Source organism: Salvelinus sp. IW2-2015, unplaced genomic scaffold (genome assembly GCF_002910315.2).
Source record: "Salvelinus sp. IW2-2015 unplaced genomic scaffold, ASM291031v2 Un_scaffold135, whole genome shotgun sequence".
In the NCBI taxonomy this organism is placed as follows: Eukaryota; Metazoa; Chordata; class Actinopteri; order Salmoniformes; family Salmonidae; genus Salvelinus; species Salvelinus sp. IW2-2015.
Genome location: NW_019942519.1, coordinates 203,935 through 219,714, shown reverse-complemented (window position 1 = coordinate 219,714; position 15,780 = coordinate 203,935). Strand labels below are relative to the sequence as shown.

The following is a 15,780-nucleotide window of genomic DNA, read 5'->3' as shown; positions in this document are numbered from 1 at the left end:
TGTCACGTTGTGTGTGTGTGTGTGACTAGACAGTGGTAGTTACCAGCCATTTTGTGTGGCTATGTTCAGACCCTTCAGGTGTTGGCTCAGAATCAGCCGGTTAGAGGCAAGACATTACATGATTTGTGAGAGGCTCTCTTTTGAACCCAAGAGATCATGGGTGTCTTGTGTCTGTCTTTCATTATCTGTGTGTGTATATATCTTTATGTACAATTTGTTTTTGTATGTTTTTATTTTCCCATGTGAGTGTGGCTGATAATAAATGGGGGGGTTTATAACACCTTTAGTACAAGGGTGATAATGGCTAGTTTTTAATAGGTCAAATATTTAATGTGTCATATTTCTTCTGTGATAGTTTACTAGTTTCCCCAACAGGTGCTTTGAGATGTCTTTTTGCCCTGCCTTGCTCTTCAAGAACTTCTCTGACGCCWTGCTAAATGGAGACTGTTTCCATGTCTATTTGAGTTTACCTAATCACATTTTTCTCCCTTTCCCCCTCCCCCTCTTTTCTTGGCAGTGTTTCTGTGTCGATTTGGGCTATACATATATGGCGTATGTGAGTGTCAGTGGAGACTTTTGCCAGGCACAGCACCTCGCCTTCGTGGACAAGTGAATCGTCCGCCCCCCTCGGGACTACGCTACCCAGAAGCCCCCCTGAAGCCAGCACACTTGAATCCCGGTCTCTCCAACGATCCCCTGGATACCGCGTAGTCCTTGGCCAGATCGCCCAGCTCTGTCCCGCTGCGGCAAATAAGAAAACTGCTCAGTTTCTCTTCTACTTCCTGCTTTCTCTCCAGAAGCCAATCACATACCGCTCTCCTGAATGGGGTAAAATCTGAATGTCCGATTGGATGACTCGTGGATATCTCCCCAATTTTTTTATTTTTTATTTTTACCCCGCCCCTGTGGAAGTCTTGTGGATTACATCATCCATTTTTTTACCCCTCTTTTTTTTGTAAGACATCCACAGTGTTACCATCCACATCCCCCTCCTCCTCCCTTCGTCGTGGTTTTTATTTATTTTTTTAACCTACAGAATCTACTAGAAGTCCTTGCTGACATCTGAGCCAAAAAAGTATCCTTTCTGTAAGAGATTAAGTATTTTACTGTTAATTGTTTTCAAAGCCGTCTCGCCAACTAGAAACGCCCTGCAGCAGTGAGGATGCCTACGAGGCATGAGTTCCTCATCACACACAACCCACCAACGCACGCTCAACAAGTTTACCGAGGTGAGCCGCAACCTTGTGTGTGTGGTGTTTGTTGCTTGTGCGTTGTCAGTGTAGGTCTGCAGTATAACTTATCAATTCAACACTCAAGTTCACTGTGGAGTGTCATACACTTACTTCTGACTGTATGTACGTGCATCAATAACCTCACCAAAGTAGCCTATAATCTCCCCTAAGCTCAACTACAATAAACATAAATATTTTTAGAGTGCAAGATATCTGTGCTGATAGTCTGTCTCTTGTCTGCTGGTATGTCTGTCTGTCTGCTGTATGTCTGTCTGTCTGCTGTCTGTCTCTCTCTGTCTGTCTGGGCTGTTCTCTCTGTCTGTTTCTGTGCTCTGTCTCTCTGTCTGTCTGGCTGTGTCTCTGTCTGTCTGGCTGTGCTCTGTCTGTCTGGCTGTGTCTCTGTCTGTCTGGCTGTGTCTCTGTCTGTTCTGCTGTTGTCTCTGCTCTGTCTGCTGTTTGCTGCTCGTCTGCTCGTGTCTCTGCTCTGTCTGGCTGTGTCTCTCTCTCTGTCTGGCTGTGTCTCTCTTTGCGTCTGGCTGTGGCTCTCTGTCTGTCTGGCTGTGGCTCTCGTCTTGTCTGGCTGTGGCTCTCTGTCTGTCTGGCTGTGTCTTCTGTCTGTTCTGGCTGTGTCTTCTTGTCTGTCTGGCTGTGTCTTCTGTCTTCTGTCTGTCGGTGTCTCTGTCTGTCTGCTGTGTCTCTGTCTGTCTGGGCTGTGTCTCTGTCTCTGTCTGGCTGTGTGTGTCTCTGTCTGTCTGGCTGTGTCTCTGCTCTGTCTGGCTGTGTCCTCTGCTCTGTCTGGCGTGTCTCTCTCTCTGTCTGGCTGGCTGTCTCTCTGTCTGGCTGTGGCTCTCTGTCTGTCTGGCTGTGGCTCTCTGTCTGTCTGGCTGTGGCTCTCTGTCTGTCTGGCTGTGGCTCTCTGTCTGTCTGTCTGGCTGTGGCTCTCTGTCTGTCTGGCTGTGGCTCTCTGTCTGTCTGTCTGGTCCTGTGGCTCTCTGTCTGTCTGTCTGGCTGTGGCTCTCTGTCTGTCTGTCTGTGCTGTGCTCTCTGTCTGTTCTGTGTCTGGCTGTGGCTCTCTGTCTGTCTGTCTGGCTGTGGCTCTCTGTCTGTCTGTCTGGCTGTGGCTCTCTGTCTGTCTGTCTGGCTGTGGCTCTCTGTCTGTCTGTCTGGCTGTGGCTCTCTGTTCTGTCTGTTGGCTGTGGCTCTCTGTCTGTCTGTCTGCGTGCTCTCTGTCTGTTCTGTCTGGCTGTGGCTCTCTCTGTGTCTGTCTGGCTGTGGCTCTCTGTCTGTCTGTCTGGCTGTGCTCTCTGTCTGTCTGTCTGGCTGTGGCTCTCTGTCTGTCCTGTCGGGCTGGGGCTCTCTGTCTGTCTCTATGTCTGGCTGTGGCTCTCTGTCTGTCTCTATGTCTCTCTGTCTGTCTCTATGTCTCTCTGTTTCTGTCTGTCTCTGTTTCTGTCTGTCTATGTCTCTCTGTTTTTGTCTGTCTCTCTGTTTCTGTCTGTCTCTGTGTGTCTGTTTCTGTGTGTCTGTTTCTGTGTGTCTGTTTCTGTGTCTCTGTGTCTCTGTTTCTGTGTCTCTGTTTCTGTGTCTCTGTTTCTGTTTTTCTCTGTTTCTGTGTCTCTGTGTCTCTGTTTCTGTGTCTCTGTTTCTGTTTTTCTCTGTGTCTGTGTCTGTCTGTCTCTCTGTCTGTGTCTGTTTCTGTCTCTCTGTCTGTGTCTGTTTCTGTCTCTCTGTCTGTGTCTGTTGCTGTCTCTCTGTCCGTCTCTGTCTCAGGAGCTGAAGAAGTTTGAGGTGAACACGCTGGTGAGAGTGTGTGACGCCACCTACGACAAGGCCCCAGTGGAGAAGGGGGGGATCGAGGTTGTGGTAAGGATTATACACACACACACATTAACCTCGTCCCCAGACTTGACTTGCTGGCGCATAGAGACTGGTAAGTGTGGGACTCTTTGGAACTTTAGGGGTGTGGATTTACTGAGTGACATGCTAATCAATTCAAATTCTGAGCGAATCACACGACTGAGGCGTGGGTCTAAATCGTGGTGACAGTTGTATTCGATGGGACTTAAAACAATGCTTCCACCGTCTATATAAGGTCCCAGAGTTGACAGTGCGAAAACCAAGCTGTGAAGTTGACGGAATTGTCCGTAAGAGCTCCGAGACAGGATTTTGTCGAGGCATAGATCTGGGGAAGGGTACAAAAAAATGTATGCAGCATTGAAGGTCCCCAAGAACACAGTGGCCTCCATCATTCTTACATGGAAGAAGTTTGGAACAACCAAGACTCTTCCAAGAGCTGGCCGCCCTGTCAAACTGAGCAATCGGGGTAGAAGGGCCTTGGTCACATACTTATTGACTTCAATCATTGTGCAACGTCATATTTAAGCTCTGGGCATCGTCTTTCTGCTTGAAAAAGTGGATTTCTACTGGTGTGGGCGTTTAAACGTATCGTTTTTGGGAAGCCCAATGGATTTTCTTTTCAAGTTCCATTCTGAGGTGATGTGAAGCCAGATAGTCGGCAGCGAGAGCCGGCTGGTGGAGGAGATTACAACCACACACACCTAGAGAGCAGTAAGAATTTCTACTGACCCGAATACCTCCTAGGAATTTTAGGGTAGTTGAATGGGTAGGGTAGTTGAATTCTTCCAGGGAATGTCAAGTTAAACAGGTGGTTTTCCCTCTCTGGAGACCTTCCCTGTTATCTGTCTGTTTTCATTTGTCCTCAACTGTCTGCCTGCCAGCCACTATGTGCTGAGCTAAGAGGTGGAGAAGAGAAGGAATCTCTGGCTCAGATCCACATGAATGAGGCTCCACCCAGGCCTTCTTGCTCTGTCTGTTTCTGTCTTTTGTGCACTGTATTGTCTCTTCTCAAAGCTTAGGCTAATATTCAGCTGTCTCACAGGTGATTTATGGAAGGCCAGKGAAACTTTGTGTTTGGGCGAGGAAATATCCTATCCCCTCGTTGATATAGTTTTAATACCGTGATCACCACCCCTCATCCTGGAGCATTCCTCTGTCTTCCTGTCACTCCAATGTATTGGAGAGTGGCAGTAATTATGATCACAATCCCGTTTTTATATTGTTTGAGCACCAAGACAGGAATAGCCATGTGTAGGGTTGCGCACGGCTGTGATCTGTGCTGAGCCGGTCAGCACGAGTATAGAGGCTCAGACGGATATACAGGGGTCAGGCTGTCTGCCAGGACACGCCACACATACTACTTCAGCATATCAAGCTTTCCAACTTAGACACACACATGATATAGCCTAATAGACAAAGCTGCTCTAATTCTTCAATCAGGCTTTGAATTATCCTGTACTGACCTTCAGCATTGACCACTGGTTAAAATAACCCCTAGCCCCTGGTTTGATCCATTTTTCAATTTTTGTTCCTCTGCCTCCATAGGACTGGCCCTTTGATGATGGCGCCCCGCCCCCCACCCAGATAGTGGATGACTGGCTGAACCTGCTGAAGACCAAGTTCCGAGACGAGCCTGGCTGCTGCATCGCTGTGCACTGTGTGGCGGGGCTGGGCCGGTGAGGGTGTTTACCTCTGTGTGTGTGTGTGTGTGTGTGTGTGTGTGTGTGTGTGTGTTGGTAAGGTGACTGTAAGTGGTGAGATGAATGTATGTAAGTGGGCTTAATTGTGGCTAGTGAGACCCATCTAATGACTAGCGATGACGTCCGTTGGAGTATTCAAAGAGATTTGGTGTAATGTGCTTTTTGGCTACTAAAATGTTATCTGGAATACAATGTTAATTTGCTTTGACTAGTGTTCCATTTGTGGGGCACCTAAAAAAAGAAAACTAGCCAAGCATCACAGTTCTCCTCCCTAAATTCCCTTTCTCCTCTCTCATTCACTTAACCTGTCTAGGACAGGTTCCGCTAGCGGAACCCCTCGCCAACAGCCAATGAAATAGCAGGACGCCAAATACAAATCAACAGAAACCTCATAAATCAAATTTTAAAGTTAAAAAAATATTTATCAAAAATGCTTTACAGRGAAAGCTCTACAAACGATTGTTAGGTCAACACCAAGTCACAGAAAAACACAGCCTTTTTTCCTGCCAAAGAGAGGAGTCACAAAAAGCATAAATAGAGATAAAATTAATCACTAACCTTTGATGATCTTCATCAGATGACACTCATAGGACTTCATGTTACACAATACATGTATGTTTTGTTAGATAAAGTTCATATTTATATCCAAAAATCTTACTTTACATTGGCGTGTTACGTTCAGTAGTTCCAAAACATGCAGTGATATTGCAGAGAGCCACATGAATTCACAGAAATACTCATAATAAATGTTGATGAAAATACAACTATTATACATGGAACTTTAGATACACTTCTCCTTAATGCAACCGCTGTGTCAGATTTAAAAATAAAAAAACTTTACGGAAAAAGCATAATCTGAGAACGGCGCTCAGAGSCCAAACCAGCCAGAGAAATATCCGCCATGTTGTGCTGTCAACATTATTCATAAATAGCATTATAAATATTAACTTACCTTTGATGATCTTCATCAGAATGCACTCCCAGGAATTGCAGTTCCACAATAAATGCTTGTTTTGTTCGATAATGTCCATTTATGTCCAATAGCTTGTTTTGTTAAGGCGTTTGGTAAACAAATCCAAAAGTGCAATCTGGTCCATTCGGACGAAACATTCAAAAAGTTATATTACAGGTCGAAGAAACTTGTCAAACTAAGTATAGGATGTTTTTATCATAAATGTTCAATAATYTTCCAACCGGAGAATTCCATTGTCTGTAGGAAAGCAATGGAACGAGAGCTACCTCTCAAGTGAAAGRGRYTGACTGAGAACGAGGCTGTWGGCAGACKCCTTAGTCAKACAGCTCCCATCCGGCCCCCCTTCACATGAGCAGCCTGAAACCACGTTCTAAAGACGGTTGACATCTAGTGGAAGCCMTAGGAAGTGAAAAATAACCCATATCCCACTGTGTATTCGATAGGGGTGAGTTCAAAAACTACAAACCTCAGATTTCCCACTTCCTGTTTGGATTTTTTTCTCAGGTTTTTGCCTGCCATATGAGTTCTGTTATACTCACAGACATCATTCAAACAGTTTTAGAAACGTCAGAGTGTTTTCTATCCAATAATAATATGCATATATTAGCATCTGGGACTGAGTAGGAGGCAGTTCACTCTGGGCACGCTATTCATCCAAAAGTGAAAATGCTGCCCCTTATCTCAAACAAGTTAATAACCTCTTGGCGCACGGATCCCTTTAGTGGGATCATTTTCATCAACAACCGCTGAATTGCAGAGTGCCAAATAAAAAWAWAAAAAWACCTTAAATTTTATTTTATGAAATCACAAGTGCAATATAGCAAAACAAAGCTTAGCTTGTTGTTAATCCACCTGTCGTGTCAGATTTTGAWAATATGCTTTACAGCGAAAGCAATCCAAGCATTTGTGAGTTTATCGATCACTAGACAAAACATTACAAACACCTAGCAGCAATGTAGATTGGTCACGAAAGTCAGAAAAGCAATAAAATTAATCGCTTACCTTTGATGGTCTTCGGATGTTTGCACTCACGAGACTCCCAGTTACACAATAAATGTTACTTTTGTTCGATAAAGATTATTTTTATATAAAAAAACTCTATTTGTTTGGCGCGTTAAGTTCAGAAATCCACAGGCTCAGGCAGGTCATGAAGGGCAGACGAAAATTCCAAATAGTATCCGTGAAGTTCGTAGAAACATGTCAAACGTTTTTATAATCAATCCTCAGGTTTGTTTTTAACATAAATAATTGATAATATTTCAACCGGACGGTAAACTATTCAATACAATAGAGAAAGAAAATGTTGAGCTACCACTTTCGCTCACAAGAACTAATCAAAGGACACCTGGCTGTCCACTGACGCGATTTGATAAATCTCACTCATTTCTCAGAATAAAAGCTTGAAACTATGTCTAAAGCCTGTTCACAACCTGTGGAAGCCATTGGAAAAGAAATCTGGTTGATATCCCTTTAAATGGAGGATAYGCAGGCAATGGAACAGGGATTTTTCAAAATAAGAGGCACTTCCGGGTTGGATTTCCTCAGGTTTTCGCCTGCAAAATCAGTTCTGTTATACTCACAGACAATATTTTGACKGTTTTGGAAACTTTAGAGTGTTTTCTATCCTAATCTGTCAATTATATGCATATTCTATCATCTGGGCCTGAGAAATAGGCCGTTTACATTGGGAACGTTATTTTTCCAAACATAAAAATTCTGCCTCCTAGCGTCAAGAAGTTAACTTCTCTAGGGTAGGGGGCAGCATTTGGAATTTTGGATGAAAAGCATGCCCAAATTAAACTGCCTGCTTCTCGGGCCCAGAAGATATGATATGAATAATACTGGTAGATTTGGACTCTTATTGGCCGGTGATTTTAATGCCTAATTTTTACCAGCTTGTCACCTGTTCATCTAGAGGCGACAACTCTAGATCACCACAAAAACGCATACAAAGCTCTCCCTCGACCTCCATTTGCTAAATCCGACCATAACTCTATCCTCCTGAGTCCTGCTTACAAGCAAAAGCTGAAACAAGAAGTACCAGTGATGTGCTCAATACGGAAGGGGTCCAATGAAGCAGATGGTAAGCTTCAGCAGGGTTTCCCAAACCCTTCTCTGTTCTGATACAGGACTGTTTCACTAGAACAGACTGGAATATGTTCCGGGATTCGTACGTACATATCCCAACGAGAAGCCATGAATTGTAGGGAACATCCGCAGCGCGCTAAAGGCTTGAACTGTTAATTTTAAGGAACATGACACTAATCCGGACGCTTATAAGAAATCCTGCTACGAACTCCGAGTTGTTGTCAATACAGGACTAAGGTGAAATCCTACTACGCCAGCTCTGACCCTCGTCGGATGTGGCAGGGCTCGCAAACAAACTCCACCGATTTACAAAGGAAAACCCAGTGACGCAAGCCTTTCAGACAAGCTAAATTCCTTCTATGCTCTCTTCGAGGCAAGCAACCCTGGACAATGCACGAGAGCACCAGCTCTTCTGGACGACTGTGTAGTCTCACTCTCCGTAGCTGATGTGAGTAAGACCTTTAAACAGGTTAACATTCACAAGGCCACGATCCAGACGGATTACCAGGATGCGTACCAGCTGACAAGGGTCTTCACTGACATTTTCAACCACTCCCTGACCAAGTCTGCAATACCTACATGTTTCAAGCAAACCTACACATACAACGCCAAGGTAACCTGTCTAAATCACTATCGCCCAGTAGCACTCACATCTGTAGCCATGAAATGCTTTGAAAGGCTCAACAGATCCTCAGATGACTCCATCTCTATTGTACTCCACACTGCCCTGGGAGAATACTGTGTTCAACACCACAGTGTCCCCTCTAAGCTCAGGACCCTGGGACTGCACACTCTGAAACTGGATCCTGGACTTCCTGATGGGCTGCCCTCAGGTGTAGGCAACAACACATCTGCCAAGGGTAGGCAATAAGATCTGCCGAGCTGACCCTCAACACAGGGGCTCCTCAGGGGTGCGTACTTAGTCCCCTCCTGTACTCCCTGTTCACCCACGACTGCATGTTCGATCACGACTCCAACACTAAGATTGCTGATGACATGCCGATTGTGGGCCTGATCACCGATGACTATGAGACAGTTTTTATAGGACGTGGGGCCGAGCCCTCCACATCGACAAGGCTGTAGAGGAGCAGGTCGAGAGCTTTAAGTACCTTGGTTTCCACATCACCATGGAAATACCTCTGTGTCCACACACAGCAACACAGTCATGAAGAAGGCACGACAACGCCTCTTTCCCCCTCAGGAGGCTAAAAAGATTTTGCATGGGCCCTCAAATCCTCAAAATATAATAAAGCTGCACCATTGAGAGCATCTTGACTGTCTGCTGGGTATGGCAACTGCTTGGCATCTGACCACAAAGCGATACAGCGGGTAGTGCTTACAGCCCAGTACATCACCAAGCTCCCTTCCATCCAGGACCTCTATACCAGGCGGTGTCAGAGGAAAGCGCTAAAGATTGTCTGATTCCAGCCACCCAAGTCATAGACTTGTCTTTGCTACCTCATGGCAAGCGGTACCAATGCACCAAATCTGCAACCAACAGGACCCTGAACAGCGGCAACCCCCAAACCATAAGACTGCTAATTAGTTAATCCAGGAAGTTATTGGTTAACTATTTCACTATCTGCATTGACCCTTTTTGCACTAACTCTCCTATTGCGTAGTCACTTTATCCCTACCTACAGTTGTAAGTCGGAAGTTTACATACACTTAGGTTGGAGTCATTAAAACTCGTTTTTCAACCACTCCACAAATTTCTTGTTGACAAACTAGTTTTGTCAAGTTGGTTAGGACATCTACTTTATGCATGACACAAGTAATTTTTCCAACAATTGTTTAGACAGATTATTTCACTGTATCACAAATCCAGTGGGTCAGAAGTTTACATACACTAAGTTGACTGTGCCTTTAAACAGCTTGGACAATTCCAGAAAATGATGTCATGGCTTTAGAAGATTTTGATAGGCTAATTGACATKATTTGAGTCAATTGGAGCTGTACCTGTGGATGTATTTCAAGGCCTACCTTCAAACTCAGTGCCTCTTTGCTTGACATCATGGGAAAATCAAAAGAAATCAGCCAAGACCTCAGAAAAATAAATTGTAGACCTCCACAAGTCTGGTTCATCCTTGGGAGCAATTTCCAAACGCCTGAAGGTACCACGTTCATCTGTACAAACAATAGTATGCAAGTATAAACACTATTGGACCACGCAGCCGTCATACCGCTCAGGAAGGAGACGCGTTCTGTCTCCTAGAAATTAACGTACTTTGGTGTGAAAAGTGCAGATCAATCCCAGAACAACAGCAAAAGACCTTGTGAAGATGCTGGAGGAAACAGGTACAAACGTATCTATATCCACAGTAAAATGAGTCCTATATTGACATAAACAGCAAGGAAGAAGTCACTGCTCCAAAACCGCCATAAAAAAGCCAGACTACGGTTTGCAACTGCACATGGGGACAAAGATCATACTTTTTGGAGACATGTCCTCTGGTCTGATGAAACAAAAATAGAACTGTTTGGCCATAATGACCAATCGTTATGTTTGGAGGAAAAAGGGGGAGGCTTGCAAGCCGAAGAATTCCATCCCAACCGTTAAGCACGGGGGTGATAGCACCATGTTGTGGGGGTGCTTTGCTGCAGGAGGGTCTGATGCACTTCACAAAATAGATGGCAACATGAGGAAGGGAAATATGTGGATATATTGAAGCAACATCTCAGGACATCAGTCAGGAAGTTAAAGCTTGGTCGCAAATGGACAATGACCTCAAGCATACTTCCAAAGTTGTGGCAAAATGGCTTAAGGGCCACTCCAAATCCTTGACTTTGTTGTCATCATAAAGCCCTGACCTCAATCCTATAGAAAATGTGTGGGCAGAACTGAAAAAGCGTGCGCAAGCAAGGAGGCCTACGAACCTGACTCAGTTACACCAGCTCTGTCAGGAGGAATGGGCCAATATTCACCCAACTTATTGTGGGAAGGCTACCCAAAACGTTTGATCCAAGTGAAACACACATCCATTTTCACGCTACCTAGGCCTCGTTTTACTGTGGATATAGATACTTTTGTACCTGTTTCCTCCAGCATCTTCACAAGGTCCTTTACTGTTGTTCTGGGATTGATCTGCACTTTTCACACCAAAGTACGTTCATCTCTAGGAGACAGAATGCGTCTCCTTCCTGAGCGGTATGACGGCTGCTTGGTCCCATGGTGTTTACACTTGCGTACTATTGTTTGTACAGATGAACGTGGTACCTTCAGGCATTTGGAAATTGCTCCCAAAGATTAACCAGACTTGTGGAGGTCTACAATCTACAAAAGGCAATGCTATCAAATACTAATTGAGTGTATGTAAACTTCTGACCCACTGGGAATGTGATGAAAGAAATAAAAGTTGAAAGAAATAATTTTCTCTACTATTATTCTGACATTTCACATTCTTAAAATAAAGTGGTGATCCTAACTGACCTAAGACAGTGAATTTTTACTAGGATTAAGTTTCAGGAATTGTGAAAAACWGATTTTAAATGTATTTGGCTGAGGTGTATGTAAACTTCTGACTTCAACTGTATTTTGTATCCGTCTCTCAAAACCCACACAAGAATGCATTGTCAGCTCTGAGTTTTGACACTCCGGGCAGTCTGTCTGGGAATTAAACGTTTTTATTTTTCTTCCTGGTGAGAGAAGGTTCGCTTGCAGTAACACACTTATTGCAATTTCACTCTGTGTGTGTGTGTGTGTGTGTGTGTGTGTGGGCCCGGGGTGTGATATTGATGCCCCAGCGGGGTTGCATTGAACCCAGTGAACCCCTGTGTGTTTCCCAGGCCAATTTCCCAGCTTTAGAGTATACCCCACCCTCCCTACTGCCCACATAACCATGACACCGCATGCATACTGGTGTTTATCTCTCTCCTCTTTCCCCTGTAGAGCTCCAGTCCTGGTGGCCTTAGCGCTGATTGAGACAGGGATGAAGTATGAGGATGCAGTGCAGTTCATACGACAGTAAGCACTATTTTAGCTTTCACACGACAGTAAACACTACTTTAACTTTCACACTGGTGGGGGGGGGGCGATGTTTCTGTGCTGTGGAACCTGTATTGTCATGTATTCTCTTTATTCGTTTGTTGGGGAACATTGATGTTGTTACTGTGCTGCTATGTTCTCGCGTGACCATACAAGACCACGTTATTGTTATTTATCTCACCTCCCTCAGGAAGAGACGTGGAGCTTTCAACTCCAAACAGCTACTTTACCTGGAGAAATACAGACCCAAGATGCGTCTGCGGTTCAAGGATGCCAACGGCCACAACTGCTGCGTCCAATAGTGTGTGTGTGTGTGCAGCCTCTCCATCAAACAACATTATTCCAACCAATGGGAGATAAAACAACGAGAGAAAGCGATCAGTAATTAATGTGATTTGTTAACACTGAGACATGGCTAATTGATCAGAGAATTGATGACCTAATGAGCGAATGATTCCATTTTAATGAATGCAAATCTAAAGGTCTGAACCAATGAAGGAAAAGGTCAAAGCACACAGACGCCTCCAAGTTATCGTTGCCCAATCATGGGCCTAGAATTTCTTTGAGTCCTTAATTTTTATTTTCAGTGTTGAATCATGGGATAGCTTTTCCTCTTTTTTACACACATGTACATGAAAGTTTAACAATGGTGATAAAAAATCTACAAATGTTAAGGTATCGATTGATAATTTGTTTATTTTTCTTTAATTATTAATGATATTAATTATGCCACGGGTTAWTTTTTATTTAACCTTTATTTAACTAGGCAAGTCAGTTAAGAACAAATTCTTATTTACAATGACGGCCAATCCCAGATGACGCTTGGCCAATTGTGCGCTGCCCTGTGGGCCTCCAAAACACAACCGGTTGTGATACAGCCTGGAAACGAACCAGGGTGTCTATAGTGACGCCTCTCGCACTGAGATGCAGTGCCTTAGACCACTGCACTAACTTTTTAATAAAAATAAATTGTTTTAACCCTTCATCACATTACAATATTATTCTGTTTAGGACTAAAAATAACAGTCCATTTGGCTTATTGAGGTATTTTTGTAKAACACAAAATCTCCCAAAAGTTCTCAAAAAATGCAGAAATGTTTCCCGCCCCCTCTCGCTTCTAGTCACATTTTAATTATGGGGTTGGCTCGGTTTTAAATATTATGTCCGCTGTATTTTTTTACTGGCTATAACTCGCAAGCCAATCTGGATTTTGGTTGGGGCAAGGACAATTTTCAGTTTCTTATTGTCTTTTTTGGGTGGGGGGGAAGCATCTTTTAACTTTATTTTAATTTTTTAATTTTTTTTTACCTCACAGGAGTGCAATATTCAGTCCACCTCGGAAAAGCCCCCAAAACCCCAATGACTGTCCTGCGCACACACCCACACACACACACACACACACACACACACACACACACACCCACAGAGACAGTTTCACAGGAAGACACTTGGCTAGTCTTACTGTAGGTACTTTTTTCCATTCATCAAGGCTGCTTACTGGGTTTACAATAGGACTTCCTTACAATGACTGCACACGCACACAGTTTCAGGCACACACAGATGCACAAACACACACTCTCAATGATACAACTGTTAATCCCTACTCTGAAGGAAAGTAGGTGGAAAAGAAAGCAAATGGTCAGTTATTTTATCAATGTACCCATTTTGAAGACATTCCTATTGGTTTTAAGATAAATAAATCAATTTAAATAAGATTTAAACTTGTATGATATTTCATGATTTCTCACCTTATCCATTGRTATTTTAGATTATTTGAAATGACAGCCTATTTTTTGGGGTGCTGCATGTCTTGTGCTTCGCCCACAAACAATTATGTGACGAGGAATTGCTGAGTCTCAAGATGCACTGAACAAAAATATAAACGCAGCAATTTCAAAGATTTGACTGATTTACAGTTCACATAAGCACATCAATCAATTTAAATAAATTCATACGATATATATTTWAAAAAAGAAGGTATGGGCGTGCATCAGAAAACAGTCAGTATCTGGTGTGACCACCATTTGCGTCATGCAGCGTGACACATCTCCTTGCATATAGTTCATCACGCTGTTGATTATAGCCTATGGAATGTCCCACTTCTCCAATGGCTTTGCAAAGTTGCTGAATATTGTCTGGAACTGGAACACACTGTTGTACAGTACGTGTTGATCCAGAGCATCGTAACATGCTCAATGGGTGACATGTCTGGTGATTATGCAGGCCATGGAAAAACTGGGACGTTTCCYGGAATAGTGTACAGATCCTTGCGACATGGGGCCATGCATTATCCTGCGTTGCGGTGATGGCAGAGGATGAATGGCACGACAATGGGCCCTCAGGATCTCGTCACTATATCTGTGCATTCAAATTGCCATTGATTAAAATGCAGTTGTGTTCGTTGTCTGTAGCTTATGCTTGCCCATACCATAACCCCACCGCCATCATGGGGTACTCTGTTCACAACGTTGACYTCAGAAAACCACTCCCCCACACTACGCTATACATGCGATCTCCCAGGTACAGTTAAAACCAGGATTTATCTGTGAAGACCACACTTCTCCAGTGTCCATAGAAGGTGAGCATTTGCCCACTAAAGTTGTTTATGAAGCCGAACTAGTCAGCTCAAGACCCTGGTGAGGACGATGTGCATGCAGATGAGCTCTGACAGTTTGTGCAGAAATTCTTCGGTTGCGCAAACCTACAGTTTTATCAGCTGTCCAGGTGGCTGGTTTCAGACCATCCTGCAGGTGAAAAAGCTGGCTATGGAGGTCCTGGGCTGGCGTGATCTGTGGTTCATTCCGGTTGGATGTACTACCAAATTCTCTACAAACAACGTTGGAGCTGGCTTATGGTAGAAAAATGAACATTACATTTATCTGGCAACAGCTCTGGTGGACATTCCTACAGTCAGCATTCTAATTGCATGCTCCCTCAACTTGAGACATCTGTGGCATTAAGATAAAAACTGAGCATTTTAGAGTGGCTTTTTATTGTCCCCAGCACAAGGTGCATCTGTGTAATGATCATGCTGTTTAAGCCGCTTCTTGATATGCCACACCTGTCAGGTGAATAGAGTATCTTGGAAAAGGAGAAACACTTTCCGTCCATGGTATATCCAGTATGTGTACGGTGCATTCAGAAAGTATTCAGACCCCTTCACTTTTTCCACATTTTATTAAGTTACAGCCTTATTCTAAAAGGTATGAAATGTTTTTCCCTCATCAATCTACACACAATATACCCAATAATGACAAAGAAAAAAATGGTTATTGAGATGTTTGTATATCTTGAAAAACTGATATCACATTTACCTAAGTAMTCAGACCCTTTACTCAGTACTTTGTTGAAGCACCTTTGGCAGAGATTACAGCCCAGAGTCTTGGGTATGACGCTGCAAGCTTGGCACACCTGTATTTGGGGAGTTTCTCCCATTCTTTGCAGATCCTCTCAAGCTCTGTCAGGTTGGATGGGGAGCGTCAATGCACAGCTATTTTCAGGTCTCTCCAGAGATGTTCGATCGGGTTGAAGTCCAGGCTCTGGCTTGGACATTCAGAGACTTGTCCCAAAGCCACTCCTGTGTTGTCTTGGTTTTGTGCTTAGGGTTGTTGTCCTGTTGGAAGATGAACCTTCGCCCTAGTATGAGTTCCTGAGCGCTGTGGAGCAGCTTTTCATCAAGGATGTCTCTGTACTTTGCTTCGTTCATCTTTCCCTTGATCCTTTAGGCAAACTCCAAGCGGTCTGTCATGCCTTTTACTGAGGAGTGGCTTCCGTTTGGCCACTCCAGCATAAATGCCTGATTGGTGGAGTGCTGCAGAGATGGTTGTCCTTCTGGAAGCTTCTCCCATCTCCAGTACTCTGTAGCTCTGTCAGGGACCATTGGGTTGTTGGTCACCCCCCTGACCAAGGCCCTTCTCCCCCAATTGCTCAGTTTGGCCGGGTGTC

At 44.0% G+C, this 15,780-nt stretch overlaps 1 pseudogene; it reads left to right on the top strand.

Moving 5' to 3' along the window:
* Window positions 1-717: 717 nt before the first annotated feature.
* Window positions 718-12,503, top strand: LOC112068162 (protein tyrosine phosphatase type IVA 2-like; annotated as a pseudogene).
* The last annotated feature ends 3,277 nt before the right edge of the window (window positions 12,504-15,780 follow it).